Here is a 14,827-nt window from a genome sequence, read left to right as displayed (position 1 = left end):
AAGTTTCTCATCTGGAAAAACAGGTTTTTTCTTTAATCTCTTCCCTTAAGGGTTTAAATTTGATTTGGATGTCTGGTAATTGATTACTTTTCCTTTGTACTCAATTCAAATTTATGCCCTTATCTGCTATTGAGTCAGATCTTTAAAATTAGACCCTGTATGAAATTGCCTTTGTAAGTATGCGACTTCATAAGTTGGACGTTTGTAAATTAGAGAGCCTCCTTGTAATCTTTCAGAGTTCCCTAGATTCAGGGCTCATCCTTCTGGATTGGAAAATTGCACATTCACTCTGCTTTTTAAAAAGGGCAAGAAAGGAAAACAGCCTAACATCTGTGGTGAGGAAATTGATGAAGTCAATAATCAAGGATGTGTTTTCTGAACATCTTGAAAATTTTCAGTTTGTAAGGGAGCGCTAGCATGGATTCATCACAGATAGGTCATGCCTAAGAAGCCTTACTGAATTTTTAAAGAATAAACAAGGTAGTGGATAGTGGAATGTCTGTAGATGCTGTTTTTATGGACTTCCAGAAAGTATTTGATAAAGTCCCACATAAGAGGCTGTTAACTAAGGCAGAGGCCCATGGAATTGTTGGGAAATTCCTGATATGGCTGGGAAATCAGTTATGTGGCAGGTGACAGAAAGTAGGAAAATAGTTTGGTACTCAAACTAACAGGATGTGATCAGAGATGTCCCACAAAGGTCAGTAAAGGCCTCAATTATTTCCATTATTTATTAAAGACTTGAATAATGGCAAAAAATCATACATCCAAGTGTGAGGTTACCTATTTTAGACTGAGAAATGATAGACCAAGTTACTTTCAAGATGGTATGAAGTTAAATATAATGAATGCCCAAAGAGACTTAGGAGTTCAGGATCAAAGCTCTTTAAAATGCCATGAACAGATGCAGAAAATAATCAAGAAGGCTAATAGAATACTGGCCTTTATATCTAGAGTACTTGTGTATAAGGAGGCAAAGGTTATGATGCAGCTATACAAAGCCTTGGTTCAAACCCACTTGGAATACTGTGAGTACATCTGGGCACCACACATTAGGAATGATATATTGACCTCGGAGGGACTACAGCATAAGTTTGGAAGAATGTTACTTGGAATCTAGGGATTAATTTGTGAGGACTGATAATATAAATTAAGACTGTTTTCTCTAGAATTTAGAAGGCTAAGGGATGATCTGATCAAAGTCTTCAAGATAATTGAGTAGTGATATTCAGCATGATTTTGTGCAAGGAAAATCATGTCTCACAAAATTGATTGAGTTTTTTGAGGAAGTGACCAAAAAGATTAATGATGGCAGAGCAGTGGATATTGTTTATTTGGATTTTAGTAAAGCCTAGAAAAAGGTTTTCATGGTAGATTAATTGGTAAAATTATGTCACATGGGATTCAGAGTGAGCTTGAAAATTGGATGCATAATTGGCTTATTGGCAGGAGACAGAGACTGGTGGTGGAGCATTGCTTTTCAGACTGGAGGCTGGTCAACAGCACTGTTCCACAGGGATTGGTTCTTGGTTCTCTTTTGTTTGTCATTTATATAAATTATTTGGATGAGAATAGAGAAGGAATGGTTAGTATGTTTGCAGATGACGCCAAGATTGGTGGCATACTAGACAGTGAAAAAGGTTTTCAAAGAATACAAAAGGAATCTTGATCAAATGGGTCAAAAGGCTGATAAACAGCAGATGGAGTTCAATCTGGATAAATGTCAGGCATTGCATTTGGTACGACATAAAAGTGTAAGGCTTACAGAATTAATGATAGGGCCTTGGGCAGCGCTGTAGAACAGAGGGAGCGAGGGGTTTGGGTACATAATTCTTTGAAGTTTGCGACACTTATAGAAAACGTGGTTAAGAATGCTTTTAGCATGCTTGCCTCTGTTGCTCAGTCTCTTTTGATTATAGGAGCTAGGAGGTCATGTTGAGGTTGTACAGGACATTGATAAGGCCTCTTCTGAAATACTGTGTCCAGTTCTGGTCACCCAGTTATAGGAAGGATATTATGAAGCTGGACAGGGTTCAGAGGAGAGTTACCAAGATGTTGGAACAAATCACTACAGTTTTCTGGAATCTGTACTGAAAACAACAAATGCAGGAGATCACAGTGCGTCTAGCAGCATCCATGGAGAAACAGCAAGTTTGAAATAACAAGCAGTCCCACTGGAGTGGGGGGGATGGGAGACGGAATATGGCAACAGGGAATGCAACAAGATAGAGCAAGGACAGGAATGGTTGTTGCAGGTTCCAGGGTTTAGATGTTTCAGTAAGATCAGGGAAGGTGGTAAAAGAGGGGGAGGTGTGGCATTATTAGTCAAGGACAGTATTACGGTGGCAGAAAGGACGTTTGATGAGGACTCGTCTACTGAGGTAGTATGGGCTGAGGTTAGAAACGGGAAAGGAGAGGTCACCCTGTTGGGAGTTTTCTATCGGCATCCGAAAAGTTCCAGAGATGTAAAGGAAAGGATTGTCAAGATGATTCTGGATAGGAGTGATGGTAACAGGTAGTTGTTATGGGGGACTTTAACTTTCCAAATATTGACTGGAAATGCTACAGGTTGAGTACGTTACATGAATCAGTTTCTGTCCAATGTATGCAGGAGAGTTTCCTGACACAGTATGTGAATAGGCCAACAAGAGGTGAGGCCACTTTGGATTTGGTTCTGGGTAATGAACCAGGCTAGGTGTTAGATTTGGAGATAGGTGTGCACTTTTGTGATAGTGACCACAGTTCGATTATGCTTATTTTAGCGATGGAAAGGGATCGGTATATACCACAGATCAAGAGTTATAGCTGGGGGAAAGGCAATTATGAGGCGATTAGGCAAGATTTAGGATGCAGGGGATGGGGAAGGAAACTGCAGGGATGGGGCACAATTGAAATGTGGAGCTTGTTCAAGGAACAGCTAATGTGTGTCCTTGATAAGCATACACCTTTCAGGCAGGGAGGAAGTGGTCAAGCGAAGGAACCGTGGTTTACTGAAGAAGTGGAATCTCTAGTCAAGAGGTAGAGGGAGGCTTAGTAAAGATGAGGCATGACGGCTCAGTTAGGGCACTTGAGAATTATAAGTTAGCCAAGAGGGACCGAAAGGGAGAGCTAAGAAGAGCCCAGAGGGGACCTGAGATGTCTTTGGTAGGTAGGATCAAGGAAAAGCCTAAAGATTTCTATAGGTATGTCAGGAACAAAAGAATGATGACAGTAAGATTAGGGCCAGTCAAGGACAGTAGCGGGAAGTTGTGCGTGGAGTCCGAAGAGATAGGAGAGGTACTAAATAAATATTTTTCATCAGTATTCACAGGGGAAAAAGACAATGTTGTCGAGGAGAATACTGAGATACAGGCTATTAGACTAGATGGGATTGATGTTCACAATGAGGAGGTGTTAGCAATTCTGGAAGGTGTGAAAATAGATAAGTCCCCTGGGTCAGATGGGATGTATCCTAGGCTTCTCTGGGAAGCTAGGGAGGAGATTGCAGAGCCTTTGGCTTTGATCTTTATGTCGTCATTATCTTCAGGAGTAGTGCCAGAAGACTGGGGGATAGCAAATGTTGTCCCCTTGTTCAAGAGGGGGAGGAGGGACAATCCTGGTAATTACAGACCAGTGATCCTTACTTCAGTTGTGGGTAAAGTGTTGGAAAGGGTTATAAGAGATAGGCTTTATAATCATCTAGAAAGGAATAATTTGATTAGTGATAGCCAACATGGTTTTGTGAAGCGTAGGTCTTGCCTCACAAACCTTATTGAGTTCTTTGAGAAGGTAACCAAACTGGTGGATGAGGGTAAAGCCATTGATGTGGTGTATATGGATTTCAGTAAAGCATTTGATAAGGTCCCCCATGGCAGGCTATTGCATAAAATACAGAGTCATGGGATTGAGGGTGATTTAGCAGTCTGGATCAAAAATTGGCTCGCTGGAAGAAGACAGAGGGGGGTGGTTGATGGGAAATGTTCATCCTGGAGTTCAGTTACCAGTGGTGTACCACAAGAATCTGTTTTGGGGCCACTGCTGTTTGTCATTTTTAGAAATGACCTGGATGATGGTGTGGAAGGATAGGTTAGTAAATTTGCAGTTGACACTAAAGTCGGTGGAGTTGTAGACAGTGCGTAAGGATGTTGCAGATTACAGAGGGACATAGATAAGCTGCAGGGATGAGGTGAAAGGTGGCAAATGGAGTTTACTGTGGAAAAGTGTGAGGCGATTCACTTTGGAAGGAGTAACAGGCATACAGAGTACTGGGCTAATCGTAAGATTCTAGGTAGTGTGGATGAGCTGTGAGATCTCGGTGTCCATGTCTATAGATCACAGAAAGTTGCCACCCAGGTTGATAGGGTTGTTAAGAAGGCATACAGTGTGTTAGGTTTTATTGGTAGAGGGATTGCATTTCGGGGCCATGAGGTCATGTTGCAGCTGTACAAAACTCTCTTTTTATCCTCCGCAGGATCCATAGACTGAACACCCAGTTCTACTCAGCTTTACTGGACACCAAAAATCGTAAGTACAACAAACTCACTGGCTCCTGCCACCCACAAGGTGCTCCTGCACCTCCCAAATCCCAAGCCTGTCCCTGCCCATCCCCCACCATGCACCCGCTGCCATTGGCCATGACGACACGTAAGGAGACCCCACCGAAGACGTCACATCCGCCTCCGCCGGCCACACCACTTCCGGGACCGCTGCTGCAGTCACCACCTCCACTTCCAGTTACAACACCTCACACACCACCCTCACCGCAGCTGCTGCCGCCCACCCCGCTCCTCCAACCGCACACGGAACCCCACCCACGGCCGACACCAACGGAACCCCTCCCACGGCCGACGCTGACGGAACCCCGCCCACGGCCAACGACTGCATCGCTCCGCCCACAACCTCCACAGCCAGCAACCCCAGAGAAGACACCCACACTGAGCCCTGCCGAATCTTCACCATCCCCCAAGACCTCTCACTGACTGAGGATGAACGGTCAGTCCTTAGTAAGGGGCTCACTTTTGTCCCCCTACAACCACATATCAATGAATACCAGTCACGGTTGGACATAGAACAGTTTTTCCGCTGCCTTCGCCTCCATGCTTACTTCTTCAACCAGGAGCCTAACCCTCCCTCCACTGACACCTTCGCCAACTTCCAACACAAGTCCTCCTCCTGGACACCACCCCCAGGCCTCCGACCCTCCCTCGACCTCTTCATCTCCAACTGCCGTCGAGACATTAACCGCCTCAACCTCTCCACCCCTCTCACCCACTCCAACCTCTCCCCCGCAGAACGGGCAGACCTCCGCTCCCTCCACTCCAACCCCAACCTCACCATCAAACGCGCAGACAAGGGTGGCGCAGTGGTAGTATGGCGCACTGACCTCTACAACGCTGAGGCCAAACGCCAACTCTCCGACACCACCTCCTACCGCGCCCTCGATCATGACCCCACCCCCGAGCACCAAACTTTCATCTCCAACACCATTCATGACTTCATCACCTCAGGGTACCTCCCACCTACAGCCTCCAACCTCATTGTTCCCCAACCCTGCACGGCCTGTTTCTATCTCGTTCCCACAATCCACAAACCTGCCTGCCCTGGTCGACCCATTGTCTCAGCCTGTTCCTGCCCCACCGAACTCACCTCCATCTATCTCGACTCCATTTTCTCCTTTTTGGTCCAGGAACTCCCTACCTACGTCCGTGACACCACCCACGCCCTCCACCTCCTCCAGGGCTTCCAATTCCCTGGCCCCCAACACCACATTTTCACCATGGACGTCCAGTCCCTATACACGTGTATTCCGCATGCAGATGGCCTCAAGGCCCTTTGCTTCTTCGTGTCCTGCAGGCCCGACCAGTCCCCCTCCACCGACACCCTCATCCGCCTAGCCGAACTCGTCCTCACCCTCAACTTCTCTTTCGATTCCTCCCACTTCCTACAGACTAAGGGGGTGGCCATGGGCACCCACATGGGCCCCAGCTATGCCTGCCTTTTGGTACGTTACGTGGAACAGTCCCTCTTCCGCACCTACACAGGCCCCAAACCCCACCTCTTCCTCCATTACATTGATGACTGTATCGGCGCCGCCTCTTGCTCCCCAGAGGAGCTCGAACAGTTCATCCACTTCACCAACACTTTCCGCCCCAACCTTCAGTTCACCTGGGCCATCTCCAGCACATCCCTCACCTTCCTGAACCTCTCAGTCTCCATCTCAGGCAACCAGCTTGTAACAGATGTCCATTTCAAGCCCACCGACTCGCTCAGCTACCTAGAATACAGGTCCTCCCACCCATCCTCCTGCAAAAATTCCATCCCCTATTCCCAATTCCTCCGCCTCCGCCGCATCTGCTCCCACGATGAGGCATTCCACTCCCGCACATCCCAGATGTCCAAGTTCTTCAAGGACCGCAACTTTCCCCCCACAGTGGTCGAGAATGCCCTTGACCGCGTCTCCCGGATTTCCCGCAACACATCCCTCACACCCCGCCCCTGCCACAACCGCCCAAAGAGGATCCCCCTCGTTCTCACACACCACCCCACCAACCTCCGGATACAACGCATCATCCTCCGACACTTCCGCCATCTACAATCCGACCCCACCACCCAAGGCATTTTTGCATCCCCACCCTTGTCTGCTTTCCGGAGAGACCACTCTCTCCATGACTCCCTTGTTCGCTCCACAACTGCCCTCCAACCCTACCACACCTGGCACCTTCCCCTGCAACCGCAGGAAATGCTACACTTGCCCGCACTCCTCCTCCCTCACCCCCATCCCAGGCCCCAAGATGACTTTCCATATCAAGCACAGGATCACCTGCACATCCGCCAATGTGGTATACTGCATCCACTGTACGCGGTGTGGCTTCCTCTACATTGGGGAAACCAAGCGGAGGCTTGGGGACCACTTTGCAGAACACCTCCGCTCGGTTCGCAATAAACAACTGCACCTCGCAGTCGCAAGCCATTTCCACTCCCCCTCCCATTCTTTAGATGACATGTCCATCATGGGCCTCCTGCAGTGCCACAATGATGACACCCGAAGGTTGCAGAAACAGCAACTCATATTCTGCTTGGGAACCCTGCAGCCCAATGGTATCAATGTGGACTTCACCAGCTTCAAAATCTCTCCTTCCCCCACCACATCCCAAAACCGGCCCAGTTCGTCCCCTCCCCCCACTGCACCACACAACCAGGCCAGCTCTTCCCCTCCACCCACTGCATCCCAAAACCAGTCCAACCTGTCTCTGCCTCCCTAACCTGTTCTTCATCTCACCCATCCCTTCCTCCCACTCCAAGCCGCACCTCCATCTCCTACCTACTAACCTCATCCCAGCTCCTTGGCCTGTCCATCTTCCCTGGACTGACCTCCCCACCTCCCCACCTATACTCGCCTCTCCACCTATCTTCTTTTCTCTCCATCTTCAGTCCGCCTCTCCCTCTCTTCCTATTTATTCCAGTACCCTCACCCTCTCCCCCTCTCTGATGAAGGGTCTAGGCCCGAAATGTCAGCTTTTGTGCTCCTGAGATGCTGCTGGGCCTGCTGTGTTTATCCAGCTTCACACTTTATTATCTTGGATTCTCCAGCATCTGCAGTTCCCATTATCACTGAGACCAAAATGTTGTTTTTTTTAAACAAGGAGTGTGATATAGTTCTTCGGGCTAAAGGGCTCGAAGGCTCTCAGGAGAAGGATCAGCCATGCTCATTTTGAATTATAGGACAGGCTCAAAATGCCAAATAACTCACTCCTGTTTCTAGTTTCTCAAATTTCCTTACTTCAACACAAAGTAGTCCTTGTCTTCCCCCTACTCCCCTTACTCCTATTCAAGAAGTTTCTATTTCCCCTTTACTCTTATTCAAGGTGTTACTCTCCCCCTTTCACTCCTACTCATGTTGCTACAATTTCTTTCTTACTCCTCCTCAATGAGTTCTCCCTTTTACTTCCATTCAAGATGTTAGCTCTCCCCCTTATTGTCCATTCTAGGTCATACTGCCTTTCTATTACTTCTGTTCAGAATAAGACTGTTCTTCCTGTTACTCCCATTTAAGCCAATGCTGACTCATATCACTTTCTTGATCACTTCTTCTTATCTTCTTTGTCTCAAATGGAACTAGTATTCTTATCCATTTTCCTTTTCCTAGTACTGATTGATTAAGTTAGCCCCAATTCTTTAATTATTTATTGGAACATTGAAATGGTGGTATTACATAAAATATGCAATCTATTCCACACAGCTGCATAGAGCTGTGCTTCTGTAATGTAGTGACGATAACATTCATCTCACATACAAAATGTTCCTCATACAGAGACATACAGAAACAATTAATGCAAATTTGGAGCTCTGTCATGCAGTGATATCTTTAGGCCAGGTACAAATCCTGTCTGCCATTGACGTGCATCGTAATTTGCCTCAAAATAGCTACAATCTACTCCATCAGATTACAAAGTAGCTGATGAAGGCATTTATCAAGATTTACCATTTTAAAGTGTTTCCTTAAGTACTTCTTTTTACAGATATTAACTGTCTCACTATTTACAAACTTTGTGTTGCACTTCGCAGTTCTTCCTTTATATTTCTTTTGAACTGTTATTCTCAAACTGTTAGAACAATAAATGATATGTACTAGCAACATACAAAACTTTGGCCTGAATTTTATGTTTTGTTTTACTAAGTCTGGGTGCAACTAGAGTTTTTGAGTATTTCTCTACACGAGGCCCAGCAGATTTCTAGTCTTATTTAACCAACTCACCACCACAAGGCTATCCCTGGTGCCTACACCATCTCTAAAGGCTTGTTTTGCATATAGACAAACTCTATAAATATGGAACTGCCTTACATGATCCCTGACATTTGTCTTGGACATGACAGGGAGAAGTAGGTGCCCTGCTTTGTAGGGTCTTAGAATAGGATAGGGTCCTAGAAGTCCTGCTGGACATGGTGGCGCATTGTTAGGACTTTCTCTTCCTCCAGGACCAGTATAGGATGCCACAATACCAGATCATGCCAGCTTTTGGGAAAAGACAATGTTGTAGGAAGAACTTCACCACTCTGCCAGCATGAGTGACACCAGCTTCTCTACGAGACATCACTCTCACTCTATCTCTGCTGCTCTGCCACTCCCTATAAGGCTCATGTTCTACCACTCACACTATTGCTTACAACATCAACCCCTCTCTATCTCGCCCATCTCAACCATCAACATCAGTGATGCCACATGTGCACTTGGCTGTCTACTCATTTGTTTGAGAACCCTCCCAACCTGTACCAACAAAACAACTGTGTCACTTAGTTTCATCTCCTGTAATACCTGCCTTTCTCTCAATCCAGGAAACAGCATCAATGATAGGCAAAAGACTTCAGTTTGATGGTGCACTGTCTGACATTTAGCTTTTAATTCCTTTATGAGGAGACGATCCTGACTCTAACCACCCCCTCAACTGACTGACTGTTGGCAATTCCATGAACTGGTATTGGACCCTGGCTTTTGACCTTTACTATGTCAGGAACCCCTGATTGACAGCTACCTCCAATGGAGTTCAGTAGGGATGACTCACCTTAAAACTTTGAAACATGGCTGCCTGCTTGCTGCACATGCTGTATGTTTGCTGTCTGAGCTGCAAGCACATGGAGTAGGCTTGATTTTGATGTAGCACACTGCCATACTACAAGATGTCTAACCCCCAGACTAATCTGCTTGGTCAACTGAGTGTTCCAATTGGCACAGCACAGTAAGGAAAGGCAAGGTTGATGAGACCATCCAGCTAGTTGCTGTGTAAGCTCTAAGAAAGTTGACCTGAGATGCAGCCTTGGCTAACCTGTCAGCTGGGTGGGGCCGTCCCTGCATGCTCAATATTCTTGAGGCAGCATTTCTATATTTATTACTGATGCAGTCTCCAAAGTAAGTGCGCAACCCTAAATGGCCATGATAGATTGCCAGATGTCAGATGCCAATGTTGGTGCACAAGGAATGTATGTGGCTGATGCCAAAGAATTGTGTCCCGCAAAGGTATTCATTTTTGAGCAGCATGGAAGTTGGTCACAGCCAGTGGTGAGCTCAATTCTGATTTCCATGTTGAGTGTATCTTGCTTAGTAGGTTAGAAACTTAAAATTTATGAGGTACTTAACAAGCTTTAATTACCATCAAATGATAAGTTGTTACCACCTAGCAAGAATCTCACCTCACCATACTGCAAATTCACAAGAGATGCAGCAAGATGCTTTCAACATCATATAGGCCTCAAGCAGCTCTTTGCCCAATACCGCCAATCTACTCACAATAGCCCATGACACTTGTGCCCTTAAAAAACTTTGCTTGCTTTTCTTGTAACTGTAGATTGTAAGGACAATTATGCTGATTAACTAATAAGCAGATTGAATTATACATTGTGAATTATGACAAATGTTACTCTGTTGGCTCAAAAATTACAATGTCGTAAAGACATTAATTAATTCACATTTAGGCAAGAAAGTAGTTAAGCAATGCGCCCAATTTTGTAGTTAATGGTGAAGTTACCCACAACTGACCTTTGGATAAGATGTGTACAAACACTTAGCATGATTTGTGGTGCAGATTTCACCCTTCTGCTTCAGCTGTATTATAGCTCTGGAGTCCAGCAAGAGTGATTCATCATGCAGCCAATTACACCAAAACAATTCTCACAGACAGTAAATCAGGAAGCTAGTTTCATCTTACAGTTGTTTTAAAATGTAATTCTACAAACTGTGAAATAAGTATTAGAGAACATGGGAATCACTGACATCAAATGCTTGATTTCTGCATTCATTTCATCATGTGCACTGAAGTTGCTGTCAGTTTCATAGAGGAATGATTATTTTTCACCTTCTGAACAAAGTGCACTGAAATTTCTAAACAGCACTACTTAAATAATTTTCATTTAAGTCTTTAGTGCATATCATTACTACTGTGTAATAACTTTGTGTGTGTCATTTGGCAGAATTTATTCAATTATAGTTTAAACATTTGGGGGAGGTTCAAGCAGTTTTATCATCTTCTACATGATAAAATGTAGACAACCAGAGTTTCCCAGGAATCATAACTTTGTTGAGCATCAGACATGTTGTTAATTGCAATATTCATAGCAAGAACAGATTCTCATGTCCAAATTTCTGTATAATTCAATTGTCTATTTGGAATACACCAACCCTTTGGAATCATGATGATCGTCTTCTTCATGAGGCTGTACACTATAGTTCTCATAACATGGGCCATGTCTGTCTCAGCTTATGTTTCTCGGCTTGTCACCTCCATCTCTGACGTTTTACCTCCACCTCGCTCATGAAATTCAAAGTGCTAGGCAAAGATAAGGAAAATCTCTAAGTTTGAAATCAATCAAAAAAAATTATAACTGCAGCACAAAAGATAGGAGCAAACCTTACTAGATATTTCCATAGAATCCCTAGTGTGGAAATGGGCCATTCAACCCAACAAGTCCAAACTGACCCTCTGAAGGACATCCCAACCAGATCCATTCCCCTAACCCTACATTCCCCCTGACTAACACATCTAACCTACACATTGCTATGGGCAATTCTGAATAGCCAACACACCTAACTTGCATATCTTCAGGCTGTAGGTGGAAACTGGAGCACCTGGCAGAAACAAGGAGAACATACAAATGCCACATGGTCACCTGAGGGAGGAATTGAACCCTGGTCTCTAGTACTGTAAGGCAGGAGTGCTAACCACTGAGCTAGCATGATGTCTGCAACCTTGCTATTTTCCCAGATGTTTTTAATTAGAAGACATTCTAAAATACATGCAATTTATCAGTCTCCAAATATTTAGATGAACTTTTATTACATTTCAAAATCAGAGGTCTGCTATATCAATTATGACATAATGTTAAACTGAGGAACCTTACAAATAGTAATATAAATACATTTTTGTTTACAGAGAATTAAATGGAAAAAGCAGTGGTATATAAACTGATATCTGTCATCAATTGAAAATCAGCCAAAAATAACATGCAGTGGCACTTAATATTTTCTGGAAATGCTCACCTCATAATCCAGAGTCATTTAAACCTTTCTCATTTGAAAAATCAAAGAGAAGAATAAATTATACATCTCCTTTGCTCAGTTTGAATACTGACCCAAGTCGTAGGCATCCATGACGTGTTCTGGTATATTATGTGATTATAAATGATATGATATTAAAATGTCAAAGCTGTTGTTTTTTGAAGTCATGGCTGGGATGATTAGTTTTGCATTGTGATGTGACAGGACCCCTCATAACACTCAGACCGAAATAATACTCCTGCTCGTTTGGGAGTAGTTTTTTTTAATAACCTATGCCAATCAAAAGTCATTGTCATTAAGTTCAGTTTTTACAGGCCGAGTGCCAAGTAAATAAGTCACAAACAAGTGCTGTATTACTGTCATTTGATAGGAACAGGTCAGCTCACAAGGAAACTTTTTATCAAATTCTATGAAAAAGCTAAAGTCAGCAATGTCAAAATCCAGCTGCAAGAACACGAACGAGGGAAGACAAATGATTGCCTTCAGTGTGAGTGGATACGCAGTGCTGAATACTGAAACACTCCACAGTATCATAGAAACAGCTGTAACAACTGAAACTCAATGGACACAACCCCTCTAAACACCACAGCAAAAATAAATCACGGAGCTACACAAGAGGCAACGGTATTCTGCTCAACTGGAAGGGGCTAGGCGGTGTTGCTTTCTTTATGAATTTGCCCTTTCACCTTTCCGAGGGAGGTGCCATGAGTTAAAAGTGCTGGAGTGCCCTCACTGTCTGTAACCTGCTGTGTCGGAGATGAACCTGAGACAAGATGCTTTTGCTCGACAGCCTGCCAAATACTCACTGTTGCCTGGTGACGGCACATGGATGATACGGAATGCTTGGAAACCATACCACTCATTTAGGCTTCTCGATAGGGCACAGGCATGCTTTCTCTTCATTATTCGCCAGTCTTGTCATAATGATTAAACAGACGGGTTGCTGAGCAACAGCACCAAGGAGGTCCTCTGTACACCTGCACCAAACGAGGAACTCAACACGAAGCTGTCAAGTCCTCAAGACATTCTGTTGTGGGAAATATTGTGTTAGCTGGGTTTAGTGGGGAATTTTCTTGTTAAAAGAATCCCTTTGCGTCAGCTTTAACGAGTACTCGTTCCCTAATACAGCTGTCAGAATCGTCTGCAACAGCTATCAGAGTTCAGACAAAACTCATGGAATCAAATTGGAATAAATTATACTAACATAGTGCAGAAGTATGATGTAAATCTGGCTTAGTTTTAGAACATTGCATTTTCTGTTCACGCAGTATCAACAGAAAGGGTTGCACTCCTCTGTGAAAAATGACATTGTACGGCTTCTTAACTGGAAGACAAAGGAAGTCCTGAGGGCAAACACTCTGCGCTGGAATGCCTTGGCAACTGTCCCAGCTGCTAATGAGAGATAATGGGAACTGCAGATGCTGGAGATTCCAAGATAATAAAATGTGAGGCTGGATGAACACAGCAGGCCAAGCAGCATCTCAGGAGCACAAAAGCTGACGTTTCGGGCCTAGACCCTTCATCAGAGAGGGGGATGGGGGGAGGGAACTGGAATAAATAGGGAGAGAGGGGGAGGCGGACCGAAGATGGAGAGTAAAGAAGATAGGTGGAGAAGGTGTGGGTGGGGAGGTAGGGAGGGGATAGGTCAGTCCAGGGAAGACGGACAGGTCAAGGAGGTGGGATGAGGTTAGTAGGTAGCTGGGGGTGCGGCTGGGGGTGGGAGGAAGGGATGGGTGAGAGGAAGAACCGGTTAGGGAGGCAGAGACAGGTTGGACTGGCTTTGGGATGCAGTGGGTGGGGGGGGGGGGGGGGGGGGAGAAGAGCTGGGCTGGTTGTGTGGTGCAGTGGGGGGAGGGGACGAACTGGGCTGGTTTAGGGATGCAGTGGGGGAAGGGGAGATTTTGAAACTGGTGAAGTCCACATTGAAGTAGTCAGCACCAGTCCCTGCATCACATGCCACATAAAAGCAGTGGCGCCTTATGCAAATTGCTATTCTCACAAATTGTATTCGCATTTCCTCCATCAAATGAGAGGAAGAAGACTAGACTGCATGACCGACTGATTTCGTTAGGGCAATTCTGTGAGAAGTACGTGATTGTAATGGTTCACAAGGGGCAGTACACAGTTCTCATCAGATCATGCTTCAGGTTGACAGACCACAGTCTGGGAAAGAGGAATGAATTATGTAGTAGTAAAATAAAAACAAAGACATTCATTCTCTTAGTAAACCTGTTAGGCCAGAATGTTTGTCCAAAAGTAGTATTCATCAACAGCAAAAATGCATAGGTCTTCCACAAATCAGATTAGCATACAACATATATGCCACTTCTTAACTTCTCGAGAAATATCCGGCAGGATTTTCTAATTTTGATCAGGATCCCAATGTGGGTTCCAACACCACACACTTGGGAAACATCACTCAACTTCATTTTTTATCATTGAGTTGACAATTAGTGATAAGAGGAAACATTGGACTGCCCACAGTGGCTAGGAGATCTCAAATATGAAACTGAAACTGACTGCTGCATACAAGTGTAAAGGAGCTCAGATTTCTTCACCTATTTCATGTTTAACAAGCTTGAACAAAAGATAATTGTTGGGTCACCTTTGTGGACTTCTGCTCAGAGTCTTCCTAAAGTTCTGCATCTCAGTTAGCTGCCAGGCAAGTGCAACCAGGCAGTTACCATGTAACTGTTACCACGGGAAGGGGGTAGGGGTTGCCAGGGAACACATTGCTGGCTAGAACATTCATTTTCCAGTTTATTGGCCTGGCCCGCCTGTGGTTGAGCATGACCTGCAGCT

This window comes from Stegostoma tigrinum, chromosome 3, assembly GCF_030684315.1.
Source record: "Stegostoma tigrinum isolate sSteTig4 chromosome 3, sSteTig4.hap1, whole genome shotgun sequence".
Lineage (NCBI taxonomy): Eukaryota > Metazoa > Chordata > Chondrichthyes > Orectolobiformes > Stegostomatidae > Stegostoma > Stegostoma tigrinum.
Note: the sequence above shows the minus strand (reverse complement) of the source record.